Here is an 18,407-nt window from a genome sequence, read left to right as displayed (position 1 = left end):
CAAGCTTCTCTCTGCTCTTCTGTAAGCTACATCTGTAGAACTTCAGGGAGCAGGAATCCAAACAGCAAGTGCTCATTTTCCTCAACTGCACCCAAGGGTGCAAGCAGTGGGTGCAGCAACTTCAGGGTAGGGACACACTCTCTTAATCACCTTAGAACTGTTCCTATGGCTCCAAAGTCATGGAGAGGCAGTGGGGAGGACACAGGTGAAGCAAACATTTATTTGAGGAAGCTGGAAAGCACAAGACAGGAACACATATCTACTTCCCAAGGAAGCAGACTTTTTCCTGAATCCTAACCACAGTTCAGAGCCCTGAGCTGCACAAAAGTGGACTCTTGGACATCTTTACTTTTTCATAATGGGTATTTGAAGGAATTTTGCTTAGCCCCATAACTCATTTGAGAGCCTCCACAGCTGTATTAATTCCTGTCTTTTAATCCAAGTGAACCCTTATTTAGACCAACTTTGCATCTTACATAGGCATTTCTACCTCTGCTAAGTGCATGCTTCTTTCATTTTACAGTTAATTTGGAAAAGTAGAAAGCAATTAGAGAATCCAGCACACGGTTTCTCTTTGTCTCTGTTTCCTGTGTTTGACAAATTTTTGGAACTGGAACCCTTAGCATAGCTGAGGACTAGGCCCACAAAGGCAATTTGATATCGGTTGCAATTTCTAGCTATTGATGCTGTGAAAGCTAGTGAAGTACACAGTTCTCAGGGGAGGCCACACATTTCAAGGGAGCTAGGTATTTAGACAGAGGAAGTCCACAAATATTTGGCTTAGTAGTTATCCACTTAACCTAGTCATCAGGAAGTGGCAGGGAGAGATGACAGTGGCGCAGAGTGTTCCACAACTGTGGGTGCACACCTCTCATTGGGGCTTTAACTACAGGCACATTAGCTGAGTTGGTTGGATCATGGTGCCAGTGTCACCAATGAGTTCATGATCTCCTGTTTCTAGCCTGTCCAATCTGCTGACAGAGGCATCACTGATAATGTGGGAAGTAGAAATTTAATTCTGTCTGCTGCCTGAAAGGAAAAAAACCCCACAGTTTATAACTCTCAGAATTGTATCCTAAACACTACAGCATTTTGGTACTTGGCTTATTTGTCCTCTCTCATTGTGTCTATTCTTTCTAACATGTACCTATATCTTCACTGGGTTGGAACTGAAAACGTGAGATGCCTAGCAAACAGGCTAAAAGTCATTCTCTATCTTTTGATCTTTCACTCTTTTAATATTTAATGATCCTGTTCAAAATGGAACAACATTAGCAAGAGAGATTAGGAAGTCCCCTGTCCCCTTGCAACACCACTGCCTGTTTTCAAGGTAGCAATATGAGATTAAGAGTCCCTCCAGGAAAACAGGTGGCTTTTGCCTGTGTCTCTGATACCCTCAGTCAAAGCTCTAACCGCCTCACATTTTGAAGAGATGCTTCTGCCTGTGCTTTGGTGGAAGAGGGAGTGCTTGCTGTGCTAGGACAACATCTGCAGGCAAGATTACAGGATCTTTAGCTTCTGAGTCATGGTTGTCGGGGTCACAAATAGGTGTTAAATTGCTTGATGACATCAAGGCTGGGTTCCTACTCTTGAGATCAAAGGTATGACTTATTTAAACCAAGAAAACACCACAATCCACCACTAACTGGAAAAAATACATCAAAATAACTAATTGTGTGTTACCATTCAAACACGCCCTGCAACTGTGTGCTGATGCACTAGTGAGGTTTTCAGGCATCCAGTTCAGACAAAGTGGGACAAACAGATGGGTGAATGGTCAGTCCCAATGAGGACATTTTTGTTTGAAATTCCTTCCAGTGCAGTGCACTATGCTGTGCCCTGGACATTGGAAACCTCCCTTGAGATGAAGCTGACAGTCTTGGGGATCTCACATGGAGAGAGATTCCTCACCCTGGGCAGGGTGTGGAATCACCAGAGGAGGCGGGACAAGGAGACCTGGGCTGGCAGGTGCCCTCAGGGCCCTGACACTATGCCAGTAAAACCACTTTCAACAGCCATGTATTTTTGCTAAGAGCATTTTATTTTTTATGGACACATAAGGAGTATGGTTCTGAGTATAACATTTCTAAATTTCCTAAATTTAGTTTCCATATAGTTATGTATACATAAATCCCGTTTTCCAGAGAACTATTATCTTTTTTAAAAAAAACACTCTTGGGAAAAAGCAGAAATCAGTCACTCCCAGGAATGCCCACTAATTCAGCTAGATTATTATTACATTCCACAATCAGCCAGCTAGGGTTTATTATTCCTTTGAGACAATGGGAGATATAATTTGGTTTTGGAAGAGATTCAGCAGTAGCTTTTCCCTCCTGCATGCCGGCAGCTTGGATTGCGCTGTGTTACCGGACCAAAGTTCCTGGTGGCAGGGATGCCAGCTAAATGGCTTGCTGCTTGCTGTGCCACATCTCTCTTGAGGTGAAATGCCATGGAAGCTGGGAGCTGCACAGCTGCCTTGGCATCTGCCCGCAGAGCCCACAGATCTGAAACAATGGGCCAGAAATTGGATGGTAATTTAAATATAATGGTCTGCTCATTATTGGTAATTAAAAATCCATTGGTAGCAGCCCAGAAGGTAAGGGAGGCATGTGAATCAGACACAGGTTTCCTCTCACCTGGGTGGACAAGGATAGACTTAGAGACCAGTGTACTTCTTTTTTCATGTGAACCTACTGCGGACTCCTTGGAAATAAATAGAAATGTTTCCATTTGCATTAATGGACTTTGGATAAAATCCTAATTGCCTCTATAAAACTCTTTTTAGTGTTGCCATACATTATTTGTCATGCATGTATTTTAATAAAACAGTCCTGAGTATACTATAGGGAATGTGCTCCTTAAAATCTGTCTCTGTTTCAAACTCTAACAAGGGCAAGCTCTCTGACATGAGACTTCAGCTTTACTCCTTTCTGAAGGAAGGCTTGAAGTACTCCTTAATTTTATAGGGAAAATAGAAAACTGAGCAAAAATTTGTGGTTTTTTTTTTTTTTTTTTAGGGAGAACCTCACATGCGCATTTTCTTTATTCTGGTTTATTTCTTGATTCATAACAGTTTTTCCCTCAACTGTGGCTTTGGTCTGGAACTCAAAATGCAAACCAAAACTGACTTAGAAGCATCAAAGCTTGAGTGATGTGGTTTCTTTTACTTCACATAGTTTGATCACCAAAACATATCTATAGGCATGTTTGCTTGAAACAGTATCTATATTAATTAAAAAGTTAATGAATGGCATAATAAGGCTTTTTGTAAAAATTACCTGAGTTTTAAACTTACAATGAAACTCCAAACTTGTGTAGTTTTATGTGGCATCATATTTTGTTATAAGCGTCATGGAGTAAGAAATGTCTTTTCTGTTAAAACCTAAAATATAAAGTAAGAAGAGCTAAGCAAACTTGTGTAACTATACAAATGAGTAACTTTTCTCAGTTCTTCTCACAAAATGTGCATAATAGTCACATGGATGATAAAAATGCTGCCCCCCCTCCCCCTGATATTTGTATAGATTTATGAATCCTTCAAGTCGAGATGCCAAATATTGATAAAACTCTTGGAAGAATCAGTGAATGCTACGAGAACTTTAATGTTCCACAGCATAGCTGTAAAGGTGAATTGAATACCATTTTTCACTTTGGGAACAGAAAAAATATATATACTTTTGACATCTCAGGTTGCAGCTGCATTCTTGGAAGCAACAATAATGTAGTTTTACCAATGATATGAGAAGTCAGAGATCCTAAGCAAACTACAAGTGATTATTATCGGAGTTTCAGACTAAGCTGGAAGATTCTTTTAGGTTGTTTGTTTTGTGGTCTTCTCCACAGCGAACTTCCCATAAATGTGTTGGTGCATAGCTAGTGGCAGGTGAAAGTGCAGTGGCTGAAGCAAGAAAAAAGTGCCCCCATCTCTGCTGGCTTCCATAGGCATCTCCCTTGCAGCCGGGGAGACTGAACGGCTTGCAAATTGGCGTCTGAACCTAGCAGTTCAGCATAAACCAAAATCAATGTTGGTTTACCTTAACAGGCCAATAGCCTGTGGTGGTTTAGAGCTGATTTGTGAGAGCTGTTCAGCTCCCCACTGTTAGCAGCAACCTCAGGGAGAAGTCTGGTAACTTCTGTAAGGATTCCTGCGAGAAGAGCAGCCGACACTTCTGACCCTTCTGTTTAGTTTGTCACTATTTACTGCTGTAGACCTCTACCTTGTTGAAAGCGAAGGGAGACGACCCATCTTTGTTGATCAGCATCGACTCCAGATTTATTGATCCAAAAGGCATGTTTTTATAACCGTGTTAATTAAGATCATGCATATTGCAAACCCGAGCTCCTCATAGGCCACAGATCAAACACTAACCCCTCCTTTTGTTTTCAATACCTGTGGTTTGTTTTTGAATCCAAGATTTATTTTCTCACCCTGTTATGAAAGTTCTCAAGGCCTCCATGTTATTGAAGACAGGCTTGAGAACTTAGCTGTTTACAGAAACAGGCTGTGAGAATTTGCTCCTCACAGCTGCCTTTTAAGCCATTTCTGAGCAAAATTCTCCAACACTACCTATCATTCTTGTAGGTGGGATCAAGATTGGGACCCACTTAACTCACTACTTGTAGCAAAGATTTAATGCTGTATGCCTCAGTGTGCTATCCCAAGGAATCTCAGTTTAGATCCTCATCTAGCCTTGTATCTCAGGGACATAGAAGAAATCAACCAACTAATTTTATTGCAACTTTATTTAAACTGAAAATGTTTACTTCAAAACATTCAAAATAAATCAGTCAACAACAGGTTTCATTTGCCAGGGGTTTCCCTTCTGCATGAACACTCGTCATCTTTGACCATAGTGGATACCTCAGTTTTTCAGATGAAACCTATTTCTGGTTTCTTTTTATTAACAGTTTTTCACATAAATACAGTAGGTTATGAAACTTTTTTCTCTAAACCACACTTCTGTCACAGTTTATGTTCTAAAGCCACATAGTCTTGCAAAGAGTCATGGAACCAAAAGCACCCTGGTAGGGTTTGTGCCTCAGCAAAACCTTCCTCTTCTTTTGCTTACAGGCTTTTTCAGATTTTCCATGTACACAAACTACCAGGTAGCCTTCTGTCTTCTTCAGAGGATTCTTCACACAGATGCCCTATGTGAAAGTGAAAAACCACAGCCCCTCTCACTCCCCTATGCTTTCTTGTGATGCTTCATCCTTCATTGTCTGAGGCCAGGGATTACTTTCATAGCTCACCTTTGGCAGCCACTGTGACTGTTAGGACAACTCTGTATAATGCCAGCTTTCCACAGGATGTTGCCCTAAAAGGTTGTGATCCAAGGCAAAACGTGTCTTCCCATGAATAACCTGTTTTATCCCTCCTATCCCTTCAGGGAACAGATGACAATGTGTTATAAATTTGACTGGTCTGTCAGCTTATGGCCTTATTCATTAATTTATTTAGTAGGAAACAGGTTTCTGGCATCTGGATTGAAGTCCACTTTCATTAACTAGCTTGAGATAATGAAGATGGGCCTGAGTATTTTAAGTTTTAAAAATACACAAAACCAAAGTAAGAAGAAGGCCCCTACAGCAAGCGGAGAAGAGGTCAACTAGGGAGAAAAAACTGTGGTGAGCATCTCACATTTAATTCTGTTTTGAGTAAGCCTCCCATTGTCCTTTCTCTGCCTTTGTATTTGCTTTTTGCCATTTTTGTCACTTACCTTCTACTTTTTCTCTTTTTTTCTTCAAATAAACCTTTCATACCTGAACAGCTTGCTATTTTCTGTCTTCCTTCTTTCCTTTCCTTTTTCAACAGCTCTATTTTTTCCTGTTGTCTCTTTACACACATTCTTTTTTCTTGACTTTGTCCCTGGATAATCTTCTCTCCCCCAGTCCAATCTGTTGTGAATTTTTTTTCCTTTCAGATGTATGAACTTGTGTCTTAGTCCCTCACTCCACAAACTGTAACCCACAGACTGTTGGTTGATGACAAATTGGGAGGCTGTTAATCAGAGAGCTGTTCTCTCCCAGATATTGAATATCTGAACCGCCTTCAAGGACAAAGCCAGTCAGATACCTATCTAGTATTACTTTCTGCATAACTGTAGGTGTTGTTATAGCATCATGAGGGATCAGGTCTGTGCAGTTGTAAGTAAAAGCAGCTATTTATGCTCCCTGCATGAAATTCACAAAGATGCCATCTACACTAGAAGTCAGAATTGCTAAAAATATGAAGCAATCACTGAAATTGCAGCCTTCTCTATAGTGAGACATACATTAATCTGGTAATGCCCCCCTAACCTCCTACAAGATAGCATTTATTTCTTGATGATCTTCCTTTTTAGTTTGAACACCTTATGGTGGCCTTGTTTCATACTTTTAGCATACCTGGAGAACTCTAGATGGAATTCAAATGCACAGTAGTAGCTGTCTCATTAATGACTTATTTCAGAAATGGAAAATATTTCCAGATTAGCAGCAACTCCTAAAGATATTAGAAGTACTTTAAAGGGGAGATTGTGATTAAAATAGGAATACTGCTGTCAAAAGAGAATCTTCTTTAACTAACTATGATATTGTGGAGTTATGTGGGTAATGGGCCAGACATAAACTGTACATTGAATCTGAGCTGTGTGCATCTGAAGGGCCAAAACTTGTAGGGGGATAGAATATAAGTAAATAAATGTAGTATAGAAAGTAATCTTACCCCTTATAGAGTTGCAGCTGGGTTAATTATTAAAGATTAGGAGCAGGCCTGATGTTAACAGGCTGCAGCTGTAGCCAATAACAAGAGTGTTATAAAAGAGTGGATTGGTTTGTTGAGGGGAGCTGGAGTTAGTTGGCTGTTGTGAGGTTGAGTTGGTGCCTAGAGGAGCTGCCTACAAGAAACATCAAGGAGGTATGAAGCTCTAGCAATATGGAACCTTTGTAATGCAATGATAATAGAACTCTTGTACTATAATGACAACAAAAAATAAAGTAACTGCCTTAGCTTTTTAATGCTTTTTGCCTGAGAGACAAGGGCCTCAGCTCCTAGGAGACTCTATTTCCTTCAGTGTGCTGATTAGCAAACTGGTCAGGTCAGTAGTATTAGAGTAATGGCATTAACAAGGATGTTTGTCTCTTTGGGGCCTTTCTTCTACTGCTCTCTGAACAATACCTGTGTGTTCTGCCCTGACCAGGCTGTCATTTTACAGTTTAGCACAAATGCTGTTGTCCAAGGTGCTGTTTTAGTGATAAAAAGGAGTGCTTTGATAAGTCTGTCCTAGTATAGAGACTTAAGTGACTTAAGTAGTGAAAAAGAGTTTGCCTTAATTTTCAGCCATAAAAAAAGTTTCCTTGGAGTCATTTTACATGCAGAACAAAACCAATCTGACTGAACACAAAATGCCAACCATATTTCCAGAATCAATGTCTTGGAATATTCTTTAATTAAATTTCAGTGAGATTCACAGAGTAAGCATAGACCAGGAGAATTGTTTGAAAAAGCTAGCCCCAAGTATCTTACTGCTATTGATTTATCTGTACTCCTCCAACACACTTTGAATGGAGGATTCTCTCTGTTCTGTAAAAGAAATATTTTTAGGTTTAAAAATTATATATGCGAACAAAGAGCATAACTTTATTCAAGCTGAAATAGACCAGCTTTGGAAATGTGACATTATAGCAGGACTTAACCATGCTTGATTCAGCTGGGTAGTGTGCCATTCCTTAGGGAATACTTCAAAGAATGATGCAGAGCAGCAGCAACTGGGAGGATACAGACAATTCACACAGACTGCATGCTTTCACACCCTTGCCTCAAATCAGCAATCCCAGATGGCGATCACCCAGAAGAGTCTCAATCTTTCTATGTGCAATACTCTGCAGCCACAAAGTGGTTTAACACAAACTCAGTAAACTCAGATGGGAATGACATTACCTTCAGTAGGCTGAGCACTCTTCTACATCCACTTACTGAAGGGAATAAGTGTGATCACTTCAGGGACAGTTCTTACCTCTGTAATTAACAGTAGTACAAAGCAGCTACAAGGACACATTCTTAAACATTGTTAAGGGAGGGGTCTGGGCCTAGGAAAATAGCATGCATCTCAACATCTGGAAGGCTAGCAAATATAATAATCATTTACACCAGTGTAAGTCTTTGAGGTACGTGTTATCATAGGTATGGTACTCTCAGTAAACGAAATAGCAGATTGATTTTTGCATCTCTTCTGCCAGAGTGAAGCACTCAGCTTTGCTCTCAGTGGGCATCAGTTACCAATATTTATTCCTTCATGCAGGTTAAGCCTTAGCTTTTTTATCCCTATCTTACCTCAAACCTCTTGAGAATGTATTATGACAGCAGAAATAGATGCACACTAGAGTCTAGTCTGACTGTTTTGTGAGGTGAGTTGCAGAAGCAATAAGAATTGAAAGGATATGAAAAAGAAGGTAATATTTCTAATTTTCTATCCTTTATATGCAAACAAAAATTAACCAACTTTTTACTCTACTCTACAACTCTACCTGTACCATTATACATTTAGTAATCTGTGTTACTGTGCAATGTGATTCCGTGTGATTTTCTAACCTGGTGAAAAATGCATTTGTCCATTTCTTATGGAGGTAGTGTTTGCCTGGCATGGGTGATCCCATTGGTATAGAGACTGAGTCTCCAAGCTGAAGCACTCGTTGGCAGGAGTCACCACTCACAGACCCATGATAGTATGAATCTGTTCCTCGCAGCTGTGGAGCCAGTGTGGCTTCCTCTACATCAAACGTCTTTATGCCATCCTCCACTGTGTCTTTACTTCTACTGAGAGGCCTCTGAAGAACAATAATTCCTGATAATGGAATGCACATGTTAAACAGACTATTAATTAAAACAAATCTCATTATCAAAAAAGATTATTACTAAAGCACCACGTTTTTCACATGACAACACTGGAATTCCTCCACTACTCTTGGGTCCTTCTAGAATGCCTTGCCATCCCATATCCTGCCCTTTAAAAATAAATTTACAGTGAAAATGAATTTTCTCTAATAACTTGTAACCTTTTATAAAATGATTCCATTTAAAATTCTATTTTAATCATTTTTTCACAGCAAAGAAGAGATACTAAACCATGTAATTTGTATTCATGACAGCAGGCATCCTTGCATCCAGACAATGCTTGGAAAATTTTGTGAGACAGAGATAGGCAAATCAATTATAATGAAACTTTTGTTTACTGGATTTTTCTTGTTGGATTTTAATGTCTGGACATATAACATGCATGTATAAGCTATTTTGGCATTATTTAAAATCTTTTGTGGGACTCATCAGAAAATGAATTAGTCTGACATTTTGCACTTTTGGGATTAGATTAAGCTGTCTGCTCTGCCCCCCTTGTGAAGTGCAAAAGAGAAGACTTTGGCTAGAAATTAGCAGTTTAGGAAAAGTCAACATGTATGAATTGTGGACAGATCCACTTTATAATTTTAGCAAATGTCACAAGTATTCTTTTATTCAGACTCTGAGAGGCTTTGGACAAAAAAACAAGCATTAGAAAAATCAGCAAGGAAAACAGAAGTCATTTCCAACTTTGTGTAAGGCAGTTATTATTGTGGCTCCTAGATATTATTTAGACCTTCCTTCTCCTTCTGGGTGCATTGGATTTATTTCATTCCACCCATGCAAATAGAGTTGGGATCATATTTGATCTCACATTTATGTAATATAAACATTAATTTCACTTTGTTTTAAAACAAAGATCTTCAATTAGCCAGATCAGGTATAGTTACAGCTGGAAATCCTGAACTGCTTATTTAAGCAGATAATTTTTTTCTATTCTAAAGCCTGTATTCACTTGTGTTCTGGGACAAGAAAATTAAAGGCAGAGATATAAAAGATACTGGGTCAAATCAGATATCTTTACGAACTCAACATTTGGACAAACACACTTTGCCAGTAGTAAAGATTTGAAGATCTGGCCCATAACAATTCTTACAATAGTAGACTGTATTTTTTTCTTGGCAGAACACCAAATCTAATTTACTCTGAGTTTACAGGAGAAAAAAATACAAAAAAGTGTTCTGCCTCCTGTTTCGAACAGCAGCATAATCAGCAGTGAACTGTCACTCTGAACAGCAGCAAAAGCACCAAAAGAGGAGTGCTCAGCTCTGCCCATGCTGGAGGTTGATGTCAGGAAATCGCTGCTGGGTGACGTCAGGACATCAGTCTCTTGAGGACAAACAGCCAGCAAGCAACCAGCCTTTGTTCTGTTCCTTTCCCCCCTCCCTCCTCTTCTGGCACAATAGCTTTAGCAGACAGATAAAATGCTAACAAAACACTGATGTGTTTTAACATGTGTGACAATGGTTCCTCGTACCTAGGGCTAACAGGTAGGGAAGAAGGGCTCTATGGATAGTGCAGAAATGGAAGGAGCCAGAGGCAGTATAATGGCAGTGACAATCTCCCCAACTCTCCATGGGGAAGCTCAGGAGGCCACAGCTTTTCCAAGCAGTAATAATTTGCATGTAGTAGCCCATGCACCTAGATATCTCTCAGGAGCAGAGGATCAGTGGCTGAATGCTGGCATAATACTCATGGGACTGGTGAGAGTTTGAGCACCATAAATATGCAGATGCCTGGTGCTTGAAGAGAGTGATATGCCTTGCCTCCATTCTTTTTTTTTTAATAACACTGAGTGCCATTTTTGAAGGCAGATACCTGGTTTCTAAAAGACTGCCTGCAGGAGCTCAGCCTGAGGCAGGATGCAGCTGATCAGCTGCTTTCAGCAGGGCAATAGCTTACATTCCTGCTAAATTTCTGTAGGCAGTGTAGAGCAGCCTGCTTTGATAGATACCATGGAGGTCCAGCACCATTGTCCTTATTGAAACACCTCCCCTTCACTTTACTTTCTCTAGAAGTAAAATAAAAACCTCATAGAATTCAATGGTGTTTCCCTAGTTTTATGTCAGCATCACCAATTCCAAGTCTGGCACACTGCCCTTTCACTGTTATGTTTTTTATGATGATTAAGCGCATGTATTTTTAAGGTGAGGCTCTCTATTGTCTCCCCTATGATTTCCAATATAGGCTAGCTTAAGTCTTCTTGTATATCCAGCTACTCATCTCAAAGGATAAATTACCAAGAAGGAAAGAATTGTTGAAGGAATGTACATCCCAAATCAACTTGAGGAGACAGTTTAGAAAGACAGTAATGGAGAAGAAACTTCACAAACAAAACCAATGAGGTGATGAAGGGTCTCATCATCTGGGGCTGTTCCCACAGGAGATTTCTTTAATTCTCCTCCAGATACATCAGTATCTTAAAAAAGAGAAAACACTTCTATCCTGGCCCGCTGTGTTCAAATCAGGTTAGCTCAGCTGTGGTTTGGAGATTTGTGAATTTCTTTGCCATTTGTATGGGATACAGTTAGCCCTGGATAAAGACATCTAATACAGAAGAGATGACCTTCTGCTAAACCATAACAGATTTGCAATTCCCTGTTGTAGAGCTCTGTTTTCCTTTTTAGCCTTGTACTATATAATTTTGACTGTGCAGGTTTTTAAATCTTTATTGCTAATAAAAAGATAGGAATTTCCACTGAAACCACTCTGTGTGTTCAGAATCTTTTGTCTGGTGGCCTTTGAAGCACCACTACCACCTGTAAAAGTTCACACTGCTTTGGGGTTCTTGGACTTGAGATTTTCCACCCTGTTTCTGGTTTGGGTTACTTAGGGTTTTTTTGCTAAAGGTTGTAGGAAATTGATTAAAGCCAGCACTGTTTAATATCTTTATCAATGATTTGAATGATGGGATTGAGTGCACCTTTAATAAGACAGTAAACTGGGCAGGAGTGTTGATCTGCTGGAGGGTAAGAAGGCTTTGCAGAGGGATCTGGACAGATCTGAGGCCTTTTGTGAGAGGTTCAACAAGGCCGAGTGCTGAGTCCTGCACTTAGGTCACAGCAATGCCCTGCAGTGCTACAGGCCTGGGGCAGAGTGGCTGGAAATCTGCCTGGTGGAAAAGGACCTGGGGCTGCTGGTGGACAGCAGCTGAACACGAGCCAATGTGTGCCTGGTGAACAAGCAGGCCCATGGCATCCTGGCCTGTATCAGCAATAGTGTGGCCAGCAGGGCCAGGGCAGGGATTGTCCCCCTGTGCTCGGCACTGATGAGAGCACACCTTGAATCCTGTGATCAGTTCTGGGCTTTTCACTTCAAGAAAGACCCTGAGGGGCTGGAGGGTGTCTGGAGGAGGGCAGTGAGACTGGTGAAGGGTCTGGAGCACAAGTCCTGTGGAGAACAGCTGAGGAAGCTGGAGATGTTTAGCCTGGAGAAAAAGCGGCTCAGGGTGACTTTATCACTCTCTCCAACTGCCTGAAAGGAAGGTGTAGTGGGATGGAGATTGATCTCTTCTTCCAGGCAGGCAGGAACAGAACAAGAGGAAATGACCTTAAGCTGTGCCAGGGGAGGTTCCATTTGGATATCAGGAAGAATTTTTTCACTGAAAGGGTGGTTAAGCATTGGAATGATCTGTTCAGGGAATTGGTGGAGTCACCATTCCTGAAAGTGTTCAGGGAATGACTGGATGTGGCTCTTAGTGATAAGGTTTAGGTGGCAGGGTGGAGTTCAGTCAAAGGTTGGACTTGGTGATCTTACAGGTCTATTCCAACCTTAATGATTCTATGATTCTAAATGCAGTTTCTTCTTAGCTCTCAGAGGGAACAAAAGTTCTGTCTTATAAACTACCTTGATAAAGAATTCTGAGCAGCTAAATTGTCAAATTTTGTTCCTTAGTACTTCTCGTTATCAGATGTGGACTGAATAGTTCCCACAGTTACATTTTACTCACATAAGGTTCTCATTTGACACTAGTCATATATTTATATTAATGCAATCTTGCTGTGTGACTTTGTGTATCTTTGCATTTTGAAGTCTTCAAATGAAATAGAAAAAAAATTGCATTCACACACTTTATTAGCACAGTAATCAGATTTTCAGAGCTTCACAATAGCAGGAGAAGCTTGAAAAGTAATTAAGAGATTCTCAACACAGCAGGAGTTTTTGCTAAAGGAGAAAACTAATTCAGACTGTAGTTTGTAGATACAAGAGAAGCTGGGGCTGGAGTCCAAGAGACTCCTAATCTTCAAGAAAAGTAGCTGCTCTGAAAGCCGTGGGGAGGGAGAGGTCATTCATATACTTTCGCTTTCCTTTAAAAGAAAGCAAACCATTAGGAGCTTATCTAACAATTAAAACATCTGCTTCACAAAGGAGAAGCATGTCAGCTTGCATTGCCTTGATTGAAAGGATGCATTTTATTATATAAGAACTTGGAAATATAAAAAGTACTACATGAATTTGTGTTTGTAAGGAACAAAGTTGATTCCAAAGATTAATAACAGACTGTACATGTGCCTTTGAGGAAGCACCCAGCCACATGAATGACTGTTTCCAAATGCACATTTATTTAGATGTAACCAGATCCTGTAAGTTATGTGTGTGCAAATCAAACTGGAGATTTTGGTGATCAGCTTTGATATTATCATAATGTTCTGGCATTTTCAAAACTGTGATTCTTCTAAACTTTGGTTTTCCCTGATGTAGATATAGATGTAATGAACGGCAACAAGTAACTCATTTGTAAATCTTTGCTATCTCCTACTATTTCATGTCGCCCTTGTTAATGCTTTCCCTATTTCATCTGCCCTTTTCTGTGGCTAGCTGACACCTCTTGCACTGCTTTGGTTCTGCAGTGCAGACACAGCCTTCTTTAATGCTTTTTAGCAGCTGTGCTTGACTTCAGGCTTTTATTTTCTAAGAAAGTAGGAATTATGAAAAACTGCTTTAATAGAAAAAAAAATGGTGCCGCCTCTTGTGCTAAATAATGTACTGATACAATTCATAATGTGGTTTCATTTCTTTAAATGTAATAATTACCTTTTAAAATGTGCATGTGGCCTAATCTTTTTATGGCGTATGATAATGGAGGAGTTTGATATGACTCACAAGTGATGATAAGGATGTACATTGTAGATTATTGCTCTATCACCATGCATTTGAAGAGAGCTCCCTCATGGCAGTAAAATAATAATAGGACTGATTGCTTTGTCCTAAACCCCCCTGGAAAGCACTACTCTGGGTTATTTTAGGACATAATACGTAGATTTGTTCTCCTGTTGGCTTCTCTTAGGTGATAAGGACATTCAGGTGACCTGTGGAAAGCACAGTGCTCAGCAGTTTGTCTAGGTCTCCTAATCCATACCAGAATCCTCTCACCCAAAAGCTGTGCCTTGGCTCTTACTTTCCCATGCTAGGGCTGGAGGGAAGGAGAAACATGGAAAAAAGCAGAAAATTGAGATACATCCTAAGAGGTCAGTGGGAAACCAGTGTGCACCCACTTCCTGCTTTTTTCCCTTCCCATCTCTCTCTACTTTCAGAGAAAAGTGCTCTTCAGGCACATGGCATTTCCTACAGGCATGAGTGTGTATGAGCCCACTCCATTGGAGTTTTCTGGACTGAAATATCTAGATTTGAGGGAGTTTCTTACACTGACCAAGTGCCATGTCATTTTTAACCTGCAATAGCCAAGAAATCTGTATTGAGGAAGTAAATTTTAAAATGCTAATAGAAACAGAAGAACAGGCAATGGTTTTGTCAGAAGCTTTTATTTAAAAAGTGGCACAAATGAGACAGTAGCTGTTGCCAAACCTCTTTCGGGAGACTCTCGTTGCAGATGCTGACCCACAGTAGGAGTCAGTCATGAGGACTGGGACAGAAAATAGGACCAAATGTGATTCAGCACATCAGAGCGGTATTTGCATGTGTAATCCTCTTAATTTCCATTTCAGTTACCACTATAAACCTGTACCCAGCCCATCTTTGTCTCAGAGATAAAGGCTGTCTCAGCCGTATAGTTACCTTAGTCTAGTGATATCTGTTTGAGTTGCAAATCAGAAAATAAATATTTTTTTGCCACCTAAGTTTTACAGGGCACTCACTTAATCCAGATTTGACACATTGAAGCTTTTCAAACCAGAACCATAAATTGATGGAAAATGCACAAAGTGAGGACATGCAGTAGCATAACCATCCTTTGTCCCACAGGCAATGATGAAATGATATGTGTCCTTTTCTAGGAGGTGCTAAAAGGAACTCCAACTCTCACCACTTCTTCTTTTCTCCTCCTGCCTACAGGAATTCCTGCCATGCTGCTCTGTTGCTGAGCTGAGTTCCCTGGAGCCCCAAAAGATGATTTCTGCTGGTAATACTGCAGAGGCAAGCTGAAGGTCTGCATATTAATATTTTTAGTGATGTGGAATGCTCTCCTGAAATCATCATATTCATATGTTCTGAGACCATGGGGAGAATCTCAGGTTTATATAAACTATGTAAAAATTTTTGAAAAAGCAAATCCCGTGGTTTCAAAATTCTTAGCAAAAGCACTCACCCCCCAATGTTGGGCTTTTCAAGCCAAAGTAGTGATTTTTGCCTCACTTTTTGAATGCTTGTGGGTAGCAAGTTGCACCACTACTGCTGCTGCCGCCTTAGGCCTGTTTACGAGGATTTGGGTTTAAGGTTAAATCAAATTTTGAGGTTAAATCAAAGTTTGTAGGCAAAAATCTGTTTCTTCTTTTGTGGTGTCTTTCACTCAGCTCTGGTTCTCATCTGTTTAAGGAAACCCCTTATTGCTGAGGTGATGTAGGGTGAATCCTCACTGAAGGCTGTTTTACATGACAGAGAGAAGTGCTGGAAAGAGGTCAGGGTTTAATTGACATAATCCTATCTCAGGGTTTGGAAACATTTACCTTTGCTGGAGTTTAGTTGATATCTATGACTTTGATTTGAGGAGGTTGCTATTCCAACACAGTGGTTCACACAAAAAAAAAATCTATGAAAATTTGGAACTCATTCCAGCCAGGAGTTCAGAGTATCTTTTGAGTTCTCAGGAATCACTGTAGGTTTTCAGCTGGCTGGTTCAAAGGTTTTCACTGTCCCTACCTTCAGATGTGTACTAGTTCTTCCAGAAAGACCCAGAAGCTTTGCAATAATGCTTCTTCTGTGCTGTCAAAAACTACATACCTGAGGAACTGTGATATCTTTATTCCGATTATTTAAAAAATGCACATATTTCTTACATGAAAAAGGTAGAGTCACACAAAGGATTGCTTTCAGTTGAGGGGTTTTTATTTCCCGCCTATAAATTTATGACATAGGTCAGAGATGACATAAGTCAATAGCTGGTAACATAGTTAAAGACTGTGGAAAGAGACCTGGCAGAGGATAGTCCCATGCTGCTATTACACCTGGAATGAAACTGGCTTGTGCAGAAATGACTCACATGTGTAGGGGAGATGAGTCTTGGAGGAAAGGTACCAGCATCCTACAAGTGATGGTTTGTAGAAACAGTGCTGCGTTCTTTAAAATATCCTGTTAATTGATTGTGCTCTCTGGCACTAGCAAGAACTCTTGGTGCATAGTGAAGTTATATTGGAATTGAGAGTGGCAAATCTTCCTATTCTCTGCTGTTTCTTGGTTTTTTTACCCAGGTTTATACATGGTTGCCTTCTTCTACTGTCCTACCCCTCAGCCTCCAGGGCCACATTTGTGGTTGGTGTATGGGCAGGGGATGAGGAATTGTGCTGTAGGCTTCCTGCAGGTGATCAGGGCAACAAGCTCTTCACCCAAATGTCTTTTGAAGACATCTGGATGGTAGCTCATTTAGGGAAAAGGCATATAAGGTCGATTTAGATTGGATTTTAGGAAGAAATTCTATACTGTGAGGGTGGTGAGGCACTGGAGCAGGCTGCCAGGTTGTTGGGCTCCATCCCTGGAAATGTTCAAGGCCAGGTTGGATGGGGCTTTGAGCAACCTGGTCTAGGGAAAGGTGTCCTTAATTGTTTTTCTTTTTAAAAAGTGTAATGAATGGCAGTATTCAAATTCATTAAGAATAAGATTTTCCCCTATTGCTCCTATTGCTTCAATACCTTAATATTAAATATTATCGTATGCATAACAGCATGATACATATTAAACAAAGAAGTTCATACTGAGTCAAATAATTTACATAGTTATTAGCAGGTCTCTTTGCTACAACCTTTAAAAAAAAAAAAACAAAAAAACCTGAAGAATGTAATCTCCTTTTTAAATGCTGCAGAGGCCATTTTATGTTTCTGAGGCTTGGGAAATCCTGCTGTCTCTTTATGAGATATATCTAGGGATAATCTAAAACTGGAGTTAATTAGTGCAATGTTTATTCTGATGTTAATATTATTTTTCCACTCATAGCTCCTGTTTGGGTATATCTGTTAAAGTGTTATGTGTTACTACACATCAGTTTAGACCTAATTCACCATGTTCCTATTTATCCTTTTGCTTTCTGTGTGGGTGTAGCTTCCTTGACTTAAATAGAAGTAGGCTTAATCAAGTGTTTAAGTGTTTACAGGGTACAATAAAGGTATAATACATTAATACTGTTTTTGCTAAAATGTGCCTCTAACATTGTTCCTTTTCCCCAGATGTCAACCACATACTTGATTTTCTTATCACTTTATTTCAAATTATTTCAGCATAGCTGTCTCAAATATTTTACAGATCATATGTAAATAAAAACATACTTTAGGTAACCTTCTTAAATTGTGGAGCAGACACATCGCTAAATGGAGAACAATAAATAAATAAAAAGAAAACCCAGTCAAACATACTTTTACAAAACCCAGCCAAAGAACTTTATCTCCAGCACAGATATAAGGTTCCAAAGTGAGTTGAGGAGGTGGATAATGAGGGACTGAAGGGCCTCTGTCCCTGTCTTTGTGCTTTTGAGGATAGCTTTGCCAAGTATGTTTCATTGGGCACTGAGGAAGTTTGTAGGCACTGAATTCTTGCTTACTCCAGAAGCCAGGCAGTGGGCTATTGGTAACTGAAAGCTGGTTTTCCCCATTCCTCCCATCTTGGTTAAAAACAACTTTTATTTACAAGGTTATATTTGGTCCTGGTCAGTCCATGATCTGATGCATCATACAGGCCGACAGACCTTTGCATACTCAACTGAGACATTGCTAAAGGAACAGAAGGCAAGAATTACCTAAGCTGCCAAAAGAAGTGAACTTGAGGAACAAAACAGCATCCTTACTATGGACAGCCATACCATGGCCTTGCCCAAACTGGCATGGCAGGGGCAAGGGGGACCCTCTTCACTTTTGTACAGCAGGAGTAGCAAGAGGCTACTTGCACAGCTCTCTGCTGTAGCAGCAGGCTTTTCCCTGGAGAGAAGCACCTGGAAGGAGAGGAGGTTGTAGATAAGCTTTCCAGTCCTTACACTCTCTGGAATGACTGTCTGGGACCTGCTGCTGTGCTTGTCACATCCATGCTTGTCCCAAGGGGCTGTTGACAGGATCCCAGAGCACTTTGTTCACACACTATTGACATTCATGGTGCACTT

Source organism: Ammospiza nelsoni, chromosome 1, assembly GCF_027579445.1.
Source record: "Ammospiza nelsoni isolate bAmmNel1 chromosome 1, bAmmNel1.pri, whole genome shotgun sequence".
NCBI classification, from domain to species: Eukaryota; Metazoa; Chordata; class Aves; order Passeriformes; family Passerellidae; genus Ammospiza; species Ammospiza nelsoni.
Note: the sequence above shows the minus strand (reverse complement) of the source record.